The sequence below is a fragment of the Cardiocondyla obscurior genome, linkage group LG05 (assembly GCF_019399895.1).
Source record: "Cardiocondyla obscurior isolate alpha-2009 linkage group LG05, Cobs3.1, whole genome shotgun sequence".
Classification (NCBI taxonomy): domain Eukaryota; kingdom Metazoa; phylum Arthropoda; class Insecta; order Hymenoptera; family Formicidae; genus Cardiocondyla; species Cardiocondyla obscurior.
Window position 1 is genome coordinate 3,167,640 of NC_091868.1, and position 16,828 is coordinate 3,184,467.

Here is a 16,828-nt window from a genome sequence, read left to right on the forward strand (position 1 = left end):
TGCGCGAAGCGGGGCGTCGCGACGACGACGTCGACGACGACGACGACGACGGCGTGGTGTTCGCTCGTTCTCGTTTGCTCTTTACCTATGGCCCTGGACAAGCCGACGAAAGGTGGGGATTCTCTTGTAGCTTTTAATCCATCGCTCTCTCGCTGATATTCCGCTCGTTGAGAGCCGTGCCACTGCAGCGACTCGTCGCCGCGAGAGTTTTAGCCCTGTCCCTACCCCGTTTTATCTCTCTCGAGCTGATTCGCCGATAGTCGCAATCACCGATCGGCAAATCGCGGAATCCGATCCGATCGGCGGGCTCACTCTTCCTTTCGTTTTCATTCGGACGCTGGATTACTTCCCTTCGCCCTCTCGTCATCTGGTCGACGCGCGATCGTTCCCGCGCGCGATTCTCCGACCACCATTGTTCTTACCGAATACGAACATAATACCGGGCCATATTTTTCAAATTCGCGACGCTTCGTAATTTGTAATCAATTTTTACGAAAATTTGCATTTACAGTTTGCTTTCCCTCCGCAATTAGCGTTAATTAATGCAAGGTCTTGCTTGGATTTATTGAATAAATAACATTTGATTACATTGGTGTTTACAGTGTAATCAGAATATTACACATATTATAATACTCGCGGGATTATAACATTATCAGTATTTTGACTTTTATAACAAATGTGCCCACGTTTCTGCTATAAAAGTCAAAGTCAGCTGCGAGGGATGATTATTAATCAGTTTCGTACCTCTAATCTCAGAGATCCTTAAATCTATTTAGCTAATCCGCGAGAGCCCCCAACGCGGGCGGGCAAGAAGTGCTAATTAATTGATTCCATATTTTCCGACGGTACAAATCCCTCAATCTACCTGAGTAATTCCTTGGCCCTCGAGATTTCCGTACGGTATAGAAAACTCCGCAGAGACGCGGAAAAAATTGGCACGTGAACGAATATCTTTTTCATCCCGTGCCAATTTCCTCCCGCGCTGCGCGGCGCCTCTCAAAGTGATCACTCACGTGCGACGTATTACTAAAATGAGCTCGAAATAAACTAACATATGATCGGTATTACACAAAAGAATTTTTTCCCGATTGGATTTTCCTGAATAAAATCGAGAGGGAAGAACTTGCCTTTTTTTTTTTTTTTTTTTTTTCTTTCTCTCGCTCGTTCTTTCGTCCTGCCGTTGACGCCCTCGCAGGAACGGCGCGACAAAATGGTGGTTGTGGGTAAATTAAGTTTGGCAAGAGAGCCGCCCGCGGGGAGAATTTCATTCTATTGCCCGAAGCGAGCTCCGCGAAAGCTCAAAACAAACGCGAACGCCGCAGAGGGTAGTAACGCGATAGCCCGAACTTCTGCGCACGACTTGGATACCTCTAACGAGGTAACCGCGCTTTCTCTCTCTCTGCTCCCTATGTCGTACCCCTTATTTAATACGTATACAGCAAGCTGGATCCCCGAGTTTCACGACTCCAAAGCCGCACCGAATCGAATCGAGCGGCCGATTCGGACCGAATCGAGTCGGCTCGATTCGACGAGCTCGCCCAATCCTTTAGTTTACCATCGACGGGGGAGAGCGAGCGGGTCTACGACGCTGTTTTCTTGTTACATCGAATCACCGGGTTACGTAACGAAATAGCTATTCTACTCCGTCCGCCGCTTATACGAGACCTCGCGGGTAATCAGTGATATATTGTACATTTCTTTCCGGCGGTTACGAAAGAAATCGACGTCGTCGTCGTCGTGGGCGTCGGGTCACTATTCGGGGGAACGGGGGGAGCTTATGAGCCCTCGACTGATTAATCGCTTACATCGTGTCTCTTCGGCTTTATCTCGGTTTTGATGCATGCGCTTTCTCGCGCGCGTCACGAATATTTAATTCCTCCTCCCGGGCGCAGCCCGACTCGGCGCCAGATAAATCTTGTTGTAAACGATAGCTGTATAAATGGGACGATAAGAAGTTGCATTAACTCTTATCGAAATGGTCGGATTAATTTAAATTTCTGAAATAAATTATTAATGTTTATTCTCATTCGCCTTTCCGCGGTATTATTTCCGGACTTATCTGCCGCCGTTGTCAAGAAGTTAACGAATTACGCCGAATGGGAATAATCCGCGAAAATAAAAGCACGTTTTTAAAAGACTACGCCCGAAGACAGCTGCCGTTCCCCGCGGAGTTGAAACGGAATACGGAGTTTGACGGGGGCTCGTTTTTCACGTAAACGTTAATAATGACATTTATTTATAATTGGTAATCGCACTAATATGAACACCGTGCTCGCGTAGCCAGCGGAGAGAGGAGGGCACTTCCTATTTGCACCGCGCTCATCCGGCCTCCCCTGTAATTTGTCCGCTCAAAGTATAGGTGTTATAATCGCAAATAATAACTGCCACGCTCGTTTCTTCGCCGCGCTAGTCTGTACTAATTTTCCTCGGCGTTAATGCGCTAAGTGCGTCGGGTAAGGGGTCGTCCGCGTATTTGCCGCTTGATGTTACATTTTGGCGAATTTACGGCAGATTGGCCGGCAGTCCATGACGAAGATTACGGTGCGCGGACACGCGTGTGCGTGCGTGTGGAAGCGAAAGTCTGAGGAGAAGAGCGCGAATGAGATTACCGGGAAAATGAGAAAGAGGGTATATACCGTACGAGCCGGGTAAGATGGCGAATATAAGTTTAGGCGAGTGGCGAGCGACCCCTTTATTCGGCCAAGCGTATATGTTACACCGGCATTTCGATTACGCTGCAGTAATAACGATAATTGCGACGAGCGGCGGATGGCGGAAATAACGATAATATTGTAAAATAAAGACATCGCTACTCGCTGGAAATCCATAACGGACTCGACGGAGGCTGAATCAACTATTTCGCGAATCTCGCGATGACTGTTGATTACGGAGAAGTAGTTAAGCGCTTCCTGAGAATGAATAGCACCTCGTCAGATTAAGGACACTGGGAACGGTTGTAACGCCTTCCTCTCTTCGCTCGTGGAAAAAAATCTCCGGGATTATCTCGATTAGCCGCATTACAAATTGATTGCAATCTAATTGACACCGTTTAACACTTGCCCGAGTGGAAATTTATTTAGCTGATTTTGCAGCTAGTGGTTGATCGCGCGGATTAAATATATTTCTTAATTAGTATGGTACAAGCCATAAATTATAATAAGTATTTATTATTTTGTGTCTTGTGTCTCTGGAAATTGTTACCCTCCCGAAGCTTTCTAATTTATCTTTAATTTATTCCGGTAATAAATATATAAATTGGTATACACAAAATTAAAACGTATAAACGCCGACAAAATAAACCGAATATCTGCCTCGTCAGAATAATTGTGCACGCCTCATTTGTTAATTGTGCCTATTTTGTTGAGAAGTCACATTCTCACGTGTATTCGCAACGAGTTATGCCTAAGAGTTATAATTTATTTTAAACGTTTTAAACGGCAAGGTTATCACGACGGTTCGATGGTATTTTCAGAGTATCGCAATAATTACTTGTAGTAATTAGTATCGGGCTTAAAACATATTACGCACGACTCATCCCATTAATATCGTTTCATTATAACGCTGACATAAGAAAATATTTTTCACTCACCAGTTTGATGCGCAGCGGTGGAGTTCAGCAACGCACTGGCCACGATTCTGTAACAAAAAATTAAAACATATAAATTGTAGAGGCGTTCAAAGTAATATCTGTTACGTTTTTTTCGGCGTTGCACGCCACTGAGTGCATCGCGGTCCATCGCTATGTCGTAATTCGCGCGAAACTCGAGCGAACTATATGTATGTATCGGCGAAGTGCGACGCGTGTCATTTACCGTGACCATTTTGCCTTTCGAAACGCGATCGCGTATTAAAAATGTTTGATTTCTTTCCCGAGAAATATATACACGTACCTAGCGAAACAAAATCAGACAGGCAGGTAAATCGGGCGAATATCGATAACACCCCGAATGTAAAAATCAATCGTAAATAACTACGCGAGGGTGAGCGCGATTGTATTTTTAATTGCAGATTTTGCACGATATTTTTTGGCCGGCGTTAGTCGTTTTTCCATAAATTCGAGAGCGAGCGTAATATTCATTGTAATTTATTATGTACAAAATAAACTATATTATATTAATGTCGATATTTTCCCGTGACTGTGTATTAAATTTTTCACTACGTTACTCGATCTGGCGAGCTCGCTATTATATGATAATTGCTCGACGACCTTTTTCACCCGAGCGTCCATAATTAATCATTGCATCGCCTCGGAGTTAATTATTTTTGCGCGCATGCAATATCTCCGTTTAATTCTTGAAACTGTCTTTTCCGAAATTAATCAGCCTTGAATGCCGTTACGGTTTTTTTTCCTCCGCAGACCGAGGGATATTATACCTACGCCGGATTAAGCTTACGGTTTTCCTCTACGTGTGCTGGGACAGAAATTGTATTGTATTTCGAACTTCCTGAAAATTGCGGATTGCTTTCTATCTCCCATAATCGCTGGCAAGCAGCCCAGGGGAGGATACAATTAGATGGAACGTGTAGTGCTTTTCTCGGTGACAAGGGTACCACGGTCGAGTCTAACAGTCGTATATACCAGGTGTCGTAAAACTCGATACGATATAAGATTCGAAAGATACAATATAATCTCGTATAATTTGTTTGGATTTTTTTAATATCCTCCCAAGTCCATAGAGCGCGTTATATAAAGGTCAAAGAAACACGTTTCCAGACGGTGCCCTAACGCCACCTCTGATAACAGATATAGTGGAACAAAAAGGGAACTGTATTTCTCAGCGCCGTGTCGAAAGCTTTATATTTTTGTGTATCGCGAGGCACATAAAAGTGCAGTCGAGATAACCCCCGGTGGGTTATCCGAAACAAGCGTCGCGGGACTTTACTTACCAAGGATTTACATTTAACGCGCTTTTCGCCTTGGGTGAGAATTCCGGGTGAAATAAATTGTATATACAGCGCGATGTTCTTACCTCGGAAAAGCACGACCCTGTGCAATGTGTCACCCGTGCCCTACGTTATACGGCGAATTCACGAAATACCCGGCGCGGCGCGAACGCGATACGGGGGAGCCCGCCGCGTAGTCGCACGTCGCGCTAAATATTTCCCGGTTTAATTACACCCGGGGTGTATATACATCGGGGTTATACGTAAGAACATAATCGTAAAATTCGGGCCGTTCCACCGCGGACGGTGTCGCTGGAACACGCGGCGCCAGACGGCCTTTCTCCGCGAGATCTGGCCGGGACGCCTTCGCATGCACGCACGTACGCACGCGATACGAGCACACGCACGGATCCACGACACGCGCGAGCGTACGCCGACGCATACGCATACATACGCGCAATTATACCTACTCGTACGTGCACGGCGAACACGCGTACGCACGTGCTCGCGCACGCACACTTCCGTGCCACGGAGCGCTTCGCTCGGTCGTAAGACCGACCAAGGGGGAAAGGGTCGGTGAAACATTTGAATACAAGTGGCCCTCATTCGCCATAGCGCACCCCAATCAGCAGACCTAGAAGGGGAGCCCGTTTTCAAATAACGTTTTTGCGACGAAACGCGTCCGCGGCCTAACAAAACGGGAACAGAGAGCGTCGGCGAAGAAAGGATGTGAAACACGCCGTCGGAGCCTGGTCTGCATCGACAATGATATCCATCGATTATGCTTAAAGCAAGCGTTTATTTCCGACTTCTTTCTAATCCCGGAACGACGCGGCGGGAGGGCGAGGTATGCTCCATTCACCTCGAGTATCTCATTGTCTTGGATTTTTTATGAGCTACCCTTTGAGTTACTTATACATTTTTCAACTGCCTCTGCTTGCAAAGACGACTCGTCAAATCGTCATCGCGCGAAATTAAGTTGAAAAGAAAGAGAATTCGAACACGTGTCGTAAGGATGTGAAACAGAATAAAGCCAGAAGTATACAGATGAGAAATCTTAACGCTTTGTTAGCGCAGAAAGAAGTTTCAGCACGCTGATATTTTTTACCCGTAACATCTGCACGCGAATGTAACGCAAAGAGGAAAGCCCTTTCGAAAAAAATTATTTCATATTTTGCCTCTTTAAAGCGCATAATTATAAATTTTTAAAGGGTCGTCGCGAGATTTACATTTTAACAAATATAATAATTTTTAAATAACCGTATTACGCGCAGCGTTTTAAGCTCACCGCGTTCTACCGGGTAAGTGTTAGGAAAGGTGACTGAAAGAACCTCGCATAAAAGGTTACACCTCCGTGAGATGGAGGTCCCACGAAAGCGGGGACAGTAGGGCAGCGAAGCGAAGACGGTGCACGCGCTTCGACATTCTCATCACGGCCGTAAGGGATCCGCGGTGAGGTACGATGAAATTATAGCCGTTCGCGGGCGCGAACAATGCGGGGTGTCAATCGCGGAGATTGTCGGCGCTGCGGCGGCGACAAAAGCGCGCGCGGGCGGTCGCGAGTCGGTTTCCATGTTCTATTCCTGTCGAGCGTTCCCAGTGTCGGGTAACAATAGCCGGGCACGGATCACCTCTTCCTGCTCCTTGGCCTTTCTCAGTCGCTCTTGAAAATAGAGCGCGAACCCCCCGGAGGGGAGGGAGGGCGGGAGGGACGTGCCGTTTCGGAGGAAAATACGTTTCTCGCTCGCTCGCGTGCAATGCCCCGCACCGAAAAACGCTAACTGGAATCTTGCCGCTTGCGGCGGCTCTCTCGCGAATGCGAGTGCGAGGTGAGTTTCTAGCGAAATACATCTCGTGTCGGCTGTTCCGCTAACGATCGCTTCACTTGGACGCGCGCGCTTTCCCTGACGCGAGCCCCCTGAGTTCTTTTCGGGAGTACATCACGATCGCCGTGGAACGCCCCGAAACGATCGAACCGATCCCTTTGTAACGGATCCACCCGGACGGGATCCCTGTGCGTGCTGCATAAACATTCGAACCCGAGACGAATGGGACAAAAACCATTTTTGGTAGGCTGTATCGCGTTACGGTGAGCGTTTGTTTAAAGAATGTGTTCACTTTAAAAAGGGGAAAAAGGATTCGTGTGCGCCTTAAAATACGTCCCGTTTAAAACCGAGCGGTTATTACGCCGAGAAAAAAGTTCTTATTTATCTATCTGTTAAAGTTATTGCATTATTGCACTTTAGTCGTTCTTCCGATGGCATTCTTTATTTATCTTTTAGATTAATCGGTTAAATTGATTTGTTAAAACAACGGCTCTCGATTTGTTCTCTATTATTTTTCACGTCCGCGGATCCTTATTTCATTTATCGATGTAAGACGACCAAAAATAACACCAACATATTGGATCGCTGCTTTTATAGGATCGCTTTCCGAGAACAATCTAATTTAATTGATTTGGGTCTAAATGGACCCGGGGGATGGATATAACATCTCTCCGAAATGAGAGATGGGATCACGTCAGATATTCTATCTTTTTGCCGTAATAATTCCCAGCCGGATTATACATGCGCGACGATTGTGCTCAATTTGTATTTTGCATTATACGTAGATTAATTAATAATAGTTGTAACGATATGTATATTGTGAATTAACTAAATCTCGCTCGGGCGCCGTTGTTTCGCTTTCCCGGCTCGCGGGACGGGTGCCGAAAATCCCGCCAACGATGGCCAAACGTAAACGGACAAATGAATAGAATTTCGAGGCAATTTAACATACATAACGCTGTCGCCGCGTTGTAATCGGGCTGCGCGGGACAATGCTTGAGCGTACATCCGGTTATTATCGGAAAACGAAGCGGGCCACGGGCGCGCGAGCCTCGTTCGCGTTGTTGCAAGCGCACTCCAATAAATTTTCGCGCGCGCACGCCGCCCATATTCCGGGGCTGCTGGTGGCGCGAAGGAGAAACGGCGACATAAAGGTTTATCGGGGATCTCTCCTCGAGAAGGAGAGAGATCGGACGAGGGCGGCGAACGAGCTTACGCCAGCGCGGGACATTCGATCGGGTCGTTTCACGCCCGGGTTGCATGCCCGAATGTCTTATCTTGTCCCGGACCCCGGGACTTTTTTGCTTCGGGAGAATCTCTCTCCCGAGAGGTGGAGAGAGGCACCGCGGCGATGAAGAGAAAAGGCGAAAGAGAGAGAGAGAGAGAGAGAAACGCCCCCGAACGGGTCGTCGGAGATGAGAGACATGCGCGCTTTTGCATGGGAATGGACGGGGCGTGGGAGTAAAAATGGGAATGAATGTAGAGATGGGTTGTACAAGTGGGCGTCATATTCTATTCGCGACGCTCTTGGGAGCGCGCTGACAAGCGAATAACTTAGCGTTAGGATTCAAATCTGTCGGAGTCCCCTACGCGACGCGACGAGACGAGACGCCGGTCGTCGCGACGCTCGCGGTTTTTCTTTCCCGATTCGCCGGGATCGATAATCGATCGCCAATACGAGCTGTCGTTTCAACGAATGCGGCACGACGGTTTATCTGTTACTTTGAGAAATGACATTCTCAATTCACCGGAGAACGGCACGTGAGCCATTTTAATTCAATTGTGCCGCGCGGAGCGTTTTCAGGACGAATTTTGTAGTCAGCTTAAGCGCGATAATGGGTCGATAAACGATTTTTAATTCCTCCTGAGATTCGTTTTCTCTGAAATAAATTTCCGCGCTCGTACAATCCTTCGCGGTGAGAATTAGAACTCTTATCAAAATCGATTTCGCTCGTGTATACCGTACGTTATTTTTTTTTTTTTTTTTTCATATAACGTGACTTTTCCAGAAAATAATTAACGCTCGCGTTCGGGAAATGGGTTGACGGATGAGGGCTAAACTGGCGCAAAGTTGCAACGGCGCAACCGTGAGCGACGCAGTTTTCTCGCTGGCGAGATCCGGGGGACCCCGGGTCGCGTGATCGTAATTGCCGGGCTCGACGATCGCGCCAATAATATCCGATGTCGAGAGAAAGAGAGAGACCGAAGGTCTGGCAGCGCACGTATCATCGCCGTCTCGCCGACACGAGCGCGGCTTGTAACCGAGCACGAAACATACCGCGCGCGATCCGCATATAATTGATTGGGTAGGCTCATTGTGTGACAGTCGCCTCATTAAGATGCGACCGTCGGCGTACGCTGGACGTTCATTTATTTCATCGAGCCAAACCCCCGGCACGATCGCTGATACGTGCCGCGCCGGCTGTATTAAAGCTCCCGCTCGCTCTCTCACCCTTGCACCCAGCCTCCGGTCGTCGTTCTCATTCGCCGTTCTTGTTCCGGAGCTCATTCCCGCTTTACGTACGATGCTCTTTCGCGCCGGGCTCTCGGCAGTTGTTGCGTCAGTGTCAATCACCGAAATCCGTCTGCCGGCGGCGCACTTTCGAAAGTGCTTCCAAAATATAAGCGACGAGTTGAATCCCGAATATGTCAGGGGTGTTGCGCGGTCGCAAGGGGACGGAGAGAGAGAGAGAGAAAGAGAAAGAGAACGGTAGAATCGTTCCAACTATTCCCTATCCTCCCGAAGCCCGCCTGGGATCTCGCGAAATTACAAGCGCGACCGCGTCCCGCTGCGAATTTCGGATTTATACGTCATGCTACCGCGAGCTTAATCCGCGCCGCGTTTTAGCCGAGTTGTTTACGACATAGCTCCGTCCATGTGCTCGCTCCCAAAACTATCCCATGACGCACACGAGAATTTTGTTACGTTCACGTATAACAATTACAGCGATAATAATGGCAAATAATTTTAATCATTCTTACGGATAACAATCGCCAACAATTTATTCCTATTAGGATGGAATTTGTTCGGGATTTTACCGTGCGAGTTCGTCTCCGAGATACTATTATTTTCGCGATCTATACTTTGCGCGGGTCGTCAGCCATCTAAAATTGTCCAACGGTATTTGCCGGGCAATCGAGGATGTCAAATTTGCTCGCGGTCATTGTATGCAACGGCAAACAATAGATTCGATTGATCGTTTCGTGAGCGCTAGAATTACACTTCGGGGAAGATGACTCGTTAGGCCCCGAGAGTAGCTCGCTCGACGCTCGTAAAGTCCGCTTTCTTCGTCTCGCGACGTTAACCGTTTCTCGGTTCTCGGTTCTCGCGTTTCGTCGCTCGGCGACCGCGCCACGGTCCATTAATTAGGAATGCTCGGGGAGGATTGGATTTTCGACAAAACGCTATCTGCGCGTGAGATCAACCACTTTGAATGTTAAATAATTCGCGTGATAAGATAGAACGGAGCGTTGCGCACACGTGCGAAACGGCGTTTAGAATTCGGGATTAAAAGTACGAGACATAAAATTTGTTGCTCCAACGTTCGCCTTTTACGATAAAGTTCTAATAACGGTAATAATAGTAGCAGATAAATCTAATTCTTGAAATAATGGAGGTACGGGTTACTGAAAATAATTTAATGCGCGACGTGGAAACAAAGAGGAGGACGAAGGACTCCACAGGGGTTACTTTTCGAATATCACTCAACCGTTTTACCGCATGAGAGTCGCAATGTTCTCGAATCTAAGGAACGTGCAATAAAGTATTTCCTAACTCGATCGCACTTCTGAGCAATTGCCTCATTTTCGATATAACCGTTATTACAGCGAACGCGGTCTATATATCGCAACGTGCAATCTTACTTCTGCCGTAATGGTTATTTCAAGCGTGTTCGCAAAATTTGCCACGCTCGATAGGTACGGACGCACAATCGCGAGCTCCCAGCGCGCTCAACTCCGGGGTTAATCCCGCGGTCGCGAGTCGGTACCGCGGTACAATGCGCCGCGAGACGTATCGCTTCGCTCGCGCGAGGCGGAGGCGGACGCGCGGGTTAGGTCGCGCCGGCTAGGAACGATGCAATTGGAATCTCGGGACGGTCTTTAGGCGACGTAAAGTAGTATCCTCTCTCGCGCGAGAGAATCTCGCCGGAACAATAACCGGACAAACCGCCGGCGCGGCCGTCGCCTCCGCCGCCGCGGCTCACGGCTCGGTGAGCGTAATTTATATTCAAATGAGTATGCGCTGCATGCCGTCGCGCAGCCACGTCCAGGATAGTGCTACAGCTTTCTCTTGCCTTTTGCAACGCCTCCGAGCATGGCGTCGAAGCGTTATCGATACCCGCTTTTACGGCATACGGTTTCCCGCGACACGAGGGGGAGGGTCGAGGGGGAACGGGAATTAGATCGCCGGGCGTGCGTAGCTACATACGCACGTAATACGCGGCCGTCTCAGAGTGTGTCTTGCGGGATAAGAGGTCTCGTAATTACCCGTGGTGGATTTATCGCGCGGCGTCTCGCGTAGTCGAAAAAAAAAAAAACCCTCGCGCTATCGTTGCGCCCGGAGTCTTATGCTCCAAGTCCTACTGCTGATACGGAGGTAGCTAATTGCCGTCACGAACGTTCGGGATAATGACATGGACGAGGCTACACATCCGCGTCATCTCGCCGAAGTAACGCGAACATCGATGCGCCGACGTGCGCTCGCGAGTAGGTTTTTATTGGCACATTAAACGTTTTTGCTGTTTCAATGATTAACTCTTAGAGTGGTCGAGATTTTTGCGGAAGGTCGCTGATAGCGACGGGCTTCGCGAGCTAACGTTACCTTATAGCTCTGAGTTGCAAAGAAGCTGAGATATTTATACTCAAAGTGCTCACTGGCGAAACACGTCTGGTATTTTTCACACGCCGACGGAGGCCAGCACTCAAAGGATTAATCGCGACGAGAACGATCGATGAACAACCGTATTTCGAAAAAAAAAAAAAAAAAAAAAAAAAATTACAGGGATCAGATTCATCGGAAAACTTCCCAAAGAATCGAGTTATCGTTTCGAATAACACTTTAAAATCAATCGCATTACAGGTAATATCATTAAAATTTCTTTGATTCGACGCTACCATTTACAAATTGCAGCAGCGTTTCGCAGCGAAACATTAACGCGAAATACTTTTCGCTCGATCAGCGCCCGAAACGAATATGCGAACGAGAGCGGAGAAAACGAGAAACTCTTCGCAACGGAGGGAATAGAGGTGCATATTTTATTTCGCAAAATCGTTTGCTTTCCAAGATATTGATTCGACCGTAAAGCTTTGAATTTAATCAGAGCCAGCGCGTTTAGCACGGCGCGCTCCGGGTTAGCGTTCCCGATAACAATCCCAGACAACTCGGACCCGTCATTACATCGCGATCGCGTTCAAACGCGGGCGAAAAAAAAGAAGGATGCGTTCCCATAAATTGCCGGGTCGCTTCATTTTACGTGCTTTTTATGTAACCGTGCGCCCCAATTTCAACGTCGGTCATTGTCCTCTTCAATTACAGATCCACGGCGATAAGATCCGCGCGGCACGTCGACGGGATACGGCGCGATTTTACGAGTCGCATAGCTTCGCATCGTAAAATCGTAGTATCGTATAGCTGGAAGGAAGGCCAGTATTAAGATCGCCGGTAAACGATCTCGCAAAGTCCCGTCGGAACGAATTAATATCTCGCGTATCGCGCCGCCCTTTCGATAAGTTAAACGTTAATACGGCCGTTTTGCGTTTAATGTGATCGCGGAGACAGGCGCGCGCTTACACCTGAATTCAATGACTGCTTATTACCAGCCCGTTCACTGCATTCCTGCCATTTCCTGCGGCCACGCGGTCGAACACGAGCGATTTTTCGCCGAGACGCTTGCGGCCCGAACGTGCGTACCGTGCTCCGGCGAGAGATAGAATCTTCGTCTTTATACTATATTAAAAAATTTATTTTTTTTTTATTTTTATTATTTTTTTTTATTGTACGAAACGGCACGAGCGACCGGTATATACACATATACACTCGCGTATCATTATCTGGAGCGCTTACCGTTGCATTATTCCGTAACGACATGCACGCTGGTGGGCGAAAAATTCCTGCAGACTACGCGTCGGCCGGAGCGGAGCTCCGGGGCCAAAACGGAGAAGAAGAGAACCGTGAGGGAGGGCGGGGGAGAGAATAAAGGAGGAAGAGGGTAAGGGGGAACCGGAGCCATTACCGGAGAGAGAAAAGGTGAAAAGGGGACGACGGAGAGGCAAGAGTGGCCGCGCACGATGCGGAACACCGTGATTGCTAAATAATCGATGCCCGCGAGCAACCGTGTAAATGGAGCGAGATACACGATGCACGATGTACCGAATGCTCGCCTAAACTCTCTCGCGCATCTCTCGATCCCGCGCGGAGAGAAGGAACGTCCCGTTCACGATGAAGAAACGGCATCCCGAGCACCCGCCGCCGTGGCGTTCTCGCAGCTGCCGTCCCTTCGCCGTTGTTGTCTGGCCGTCGTTGACACGGCGCTAAAAAGTTTCTGGAATAAAGAGACGTCTCGAGAACTCAAAAGTTGAGAAACTCAAAAGAAACATCCCGTCGCGTTTCTTCCCGGCCTGCCTTTTTTTTTTTTTTTTAATATTTTTTATTACTTTTTCTTTTATCGACCGTTATCGGAGGGGACAATGAAAGTCCTGGGAAATTTTCTTCGCGGCTCCACCACGGAGTTATATGAATTGTAACGATAATAATTTGGAAAAATTAATTTAAATCCCCTGGGGAAAAGGGCGTCTTTTCGTTCGGAAATTACGTGGAACGGGGGGAAGATTCGATCGTAGATACAAGACGAAAGCGAGCGAGCGCCGCGAGAGCTCAAAGGCCCCGCTTGTGCATCCAAGAGTTAAGAATGTTATCACTATCATCATCGTCGTGCTCGTTATTATATTATAACGAAGCCGCTGTAAACTTTATATCCATTAGATCTCCCGCGTGGTCGTTGCTGTCGCATAAATGTTTCGCCTAAGCAGCCCGTGTCGCGGGACCAATAACAGTTATTATTACCGTCTCTTGGATGGCGAGAGAGAAAGGGATCGAAGACCCAAAGTGATGCTTTGAGGGCCGGTAAAAATTCGATGACGGTGATCGATCGTAACCCGACAAAGGACCGACCGATCGTGGACGAGCTCAATACGGCCGGGAAACACGGCGCTTTAAAAGCGCATAAAACCGGTGGAAATGTCGGGATTCTCCGAATTTACCGCACACTGCGGTGGCCTCCGTGCGATCCCGAAACGTTCGTAGATTGAGAGACGCGAAAAGGGCCGGGTGGGACGACCGACGGCGGGATCGAGTCGCATTTGTCACTCGTATCGGTTCACCTCTCTCGCGGCACGAACCGAAGACAGAAGTCTCATTCGCCTTCTGGAATAGATAGCTAGACCCTTTTCCCTGGATTTAAACGACGGCGGAAACTCGATAAGCCGACGCGTCGAACGCGGGGAGGATGGTGGATGGGACGCAGCCCTCCCTTTCCCTTTCTCTCCCTCTCTGTCTCTCTCTTTCTCCGGAAGTAGAATTTATACGCCGCGGAGGGAAGGAAGTCGGAACCGCCCGGCCGGAAAATATCGATCGCGATTTCAGCCCCGCGATTGTCCGATTGACTCGACGAAACGGTGGAAAGGAAGCGATTTTACATCGCAGCGTTATGTCGCGCTCTTCCCCTCTCTGTGTCTCTCGCCCGTTTTCCGCGTGCCATTTAATTTTATGACCGGCCGCGCGCGCGGTAGACTGCCCACCGTTCGATGAGACTCGCCCGATCGAACGAAAGTGCATCGGCCGCGCGTGCTTCTCTCTTCCTGTCGCCATTGTATCGATATCGATGCTGCATTTTTCATTAGACCGACTAGGTTCTACGGTACTAGATACGCAGCATTTCAGTTGGTTTTCGAACGTACGATACTTTCACCGAAAGCATCATTCCTCTCTTCGTTATTTTATCTACTTAACTATTTAAATTCTTTTCTAGTAACGGTGCATTTACTCACTAGTATATTTATTAAAATAAATAAAATAATACGCGAGTTTCAACATGTCTAAAACATAACGTATCTCGAGCTATTAATGCGTAATAATAAAAAAAAAATAAAAAAAAAGGTGATTCTAACTCGCTCGAAAAATCACGTCGTCATCGACAGCGGCCGATGTCATTAAACCATTGGTATTCATGACCATTCAATTTATATGCCAATTTATACGGAGCTTATACCGGCGAATAATCTTGGTCCGCGCTTTACGTTTAAGTATGAATAATGTGTATGCCGACCGTGGGGGAGGATCCCGAAATGAAAGTGCACAGGGGTGGCAAGGACATAAATAGCCCGGCGTGCGAAAGGTATCGTTGCCGGAGTGCGGGGAGGGCACGGTCGCGTAATATCGAGGCGCGGGGGTGTCGAGCACTTTTATAACGGGCTGACCCGACACATCCTCGCGGGATGTATGAAATAATCGCGATGACCAGCGGTCGTATCGGGCCGCGCGCACCCCTTTAAACGCGCGGAATCGCGAGCGGGCGAACAAACTGCCGTGTAAGCGCATTTCGGTGTCGCAACGAGGTATACGCACGTACGCTTGGCACGAGGACCGGGAATAGAGACATCACGCGCGTGCACGCGTGCATAAATTCACGGGCTGGCGGTGTTCAGAAAAATGTTACCTCGTCCCGGACAGCGGCGACGGTTCTTTACGAGCTAATGCCGCATATAGGACGAGTTAATTAATCGGACGGTCCGGCCGAATTCATGGCGCGCGGAGCCATCGGCTGTCGGTGATCCAGAATGTCCGCGCTGTTTCGAGGGGGATAACCGGCAGAAAGGGATTCGGCCAGGGAGTGAAGCGTGTACGTTCTATTGGGTGTCTCTGTAGACTTGGCCCACCCGCTCGTTAGTTAACTTATTTTTTTTAAGACTTAATATTTTCACGTTATTAACGTTGTTTTAATTTCAAGCGTAAAAAATAAACAGGATCTATTCGATTTTGTTAGATGTAAGGAAGCGAGTTTCTTTGCGGCAGAATATTTTTAAATTCGATTCTCGAAGCAATCTACGTAATTTTAACTATTCAAAATTGAACAGAGAATTGATTCTTCAATGTCTTCGCGACGATGGAGAATGTACTCGAGATCTAATACAGATATTTCGTATACTAAGATCGACTCTGAATATGTCTGGGACACCCTGTAGAAGGGCTGGTCGTCTGCAACGCGTACACGTCGCATCCTCTCCGAATGTGTCTCGTCCTCTGTGTGTTCGCCGGTGATATATGTGCACGAGTGCGTTGGAGGGCCACGCCTACCAACACCGCGGCCTAATTGAGTGATCGAGTGGCCTCGCGATGCGTTGGACCCCGCTAACCAGATATCGCCTACGTACACTGTTCCGGGATAGTTCCCGATATACAAAAGGACTCCGCCGTTTAGGTCTCAGGCGGAGGGATCTCGGTGTCAATTGCCTTTACCGTCTCATCGCCAGACCAGGCAGCTGCATCTCAAATTGGTGGATTAGCGCCTGATAGTTTTATGTAGCAGGCGCCACGCATAATGAAATTCGACGGGTGTTTATCCAACTGTTTCGACAATGGAGATCGGGCACGAGCGGAAGCGACGACAGTCTTACGATAGAAATGATATTTAGATGGAGATTACTCCGAGCGAAGAAACGAAGTGACACCGTGGAGTCTCGAGTGGAGCTATGAGATATCCGACACTACGTAGTAACACCCAACACATTCCGGGGGAACTCGACACATAAAGGACTCCTCCTCTGCTATTGGGTCTCAGGCAAAGAGCCCGGGTGCCAATTGCTTGTTCACCGCGCGCCTGGTAAATGGAAGACGGAGACAGCTGCATTCCCGGTTGGAAGAGACTGCCGCTCAATAATTTTATGCAAAGAGGACTCGCTTCCTTGACATATGGACGATTTTACATGTACGAAGATAACGGCGGCAATAATTAAGCTTTTTATCGCTAGTTTTTTTTTTATTTTTTTTTATTTAATTTATGGAAAAAAAAAATTCTATGGTCGGCGATTTAAAAAGTATATTTATAAATATATATTTTTTT

General features: G+C 48.1%; 2 protein-coding genes across 4 annotated transcripts in view; one reads left to right on the plus strand and one right to left on the minus strand.

The window, feature by feature from the left end:
- The window catches only part of LOC139102640 (uncharacterized), a 132,826-nt gene that overhangs the window by 71,060 nt on the left and 44,938 nt on the right, over positions 1–16,828 (minus strand). For all 3 annotated transcript variants that reach the window (XM_070656709.1, XM_070656708.1, XM_070656707.1), the window contains one exon: positions 3,590–3,636. The gene's annotated coding sequence lies outside the window, so the exon portion shown is untranslated. The remainder of the gene's footprint in view (positions 1–3,589; positions 3,637–16,828) is intronic.
- The window catches only part of LOC139102638 (roundabout homolog 2), a 91,832-nt gene that overhangs the window by 32,668 nt on the left and 42,336 nt on the right, over positions 1–16,828 (plus strand). The window lies entirely within an intron of this gene.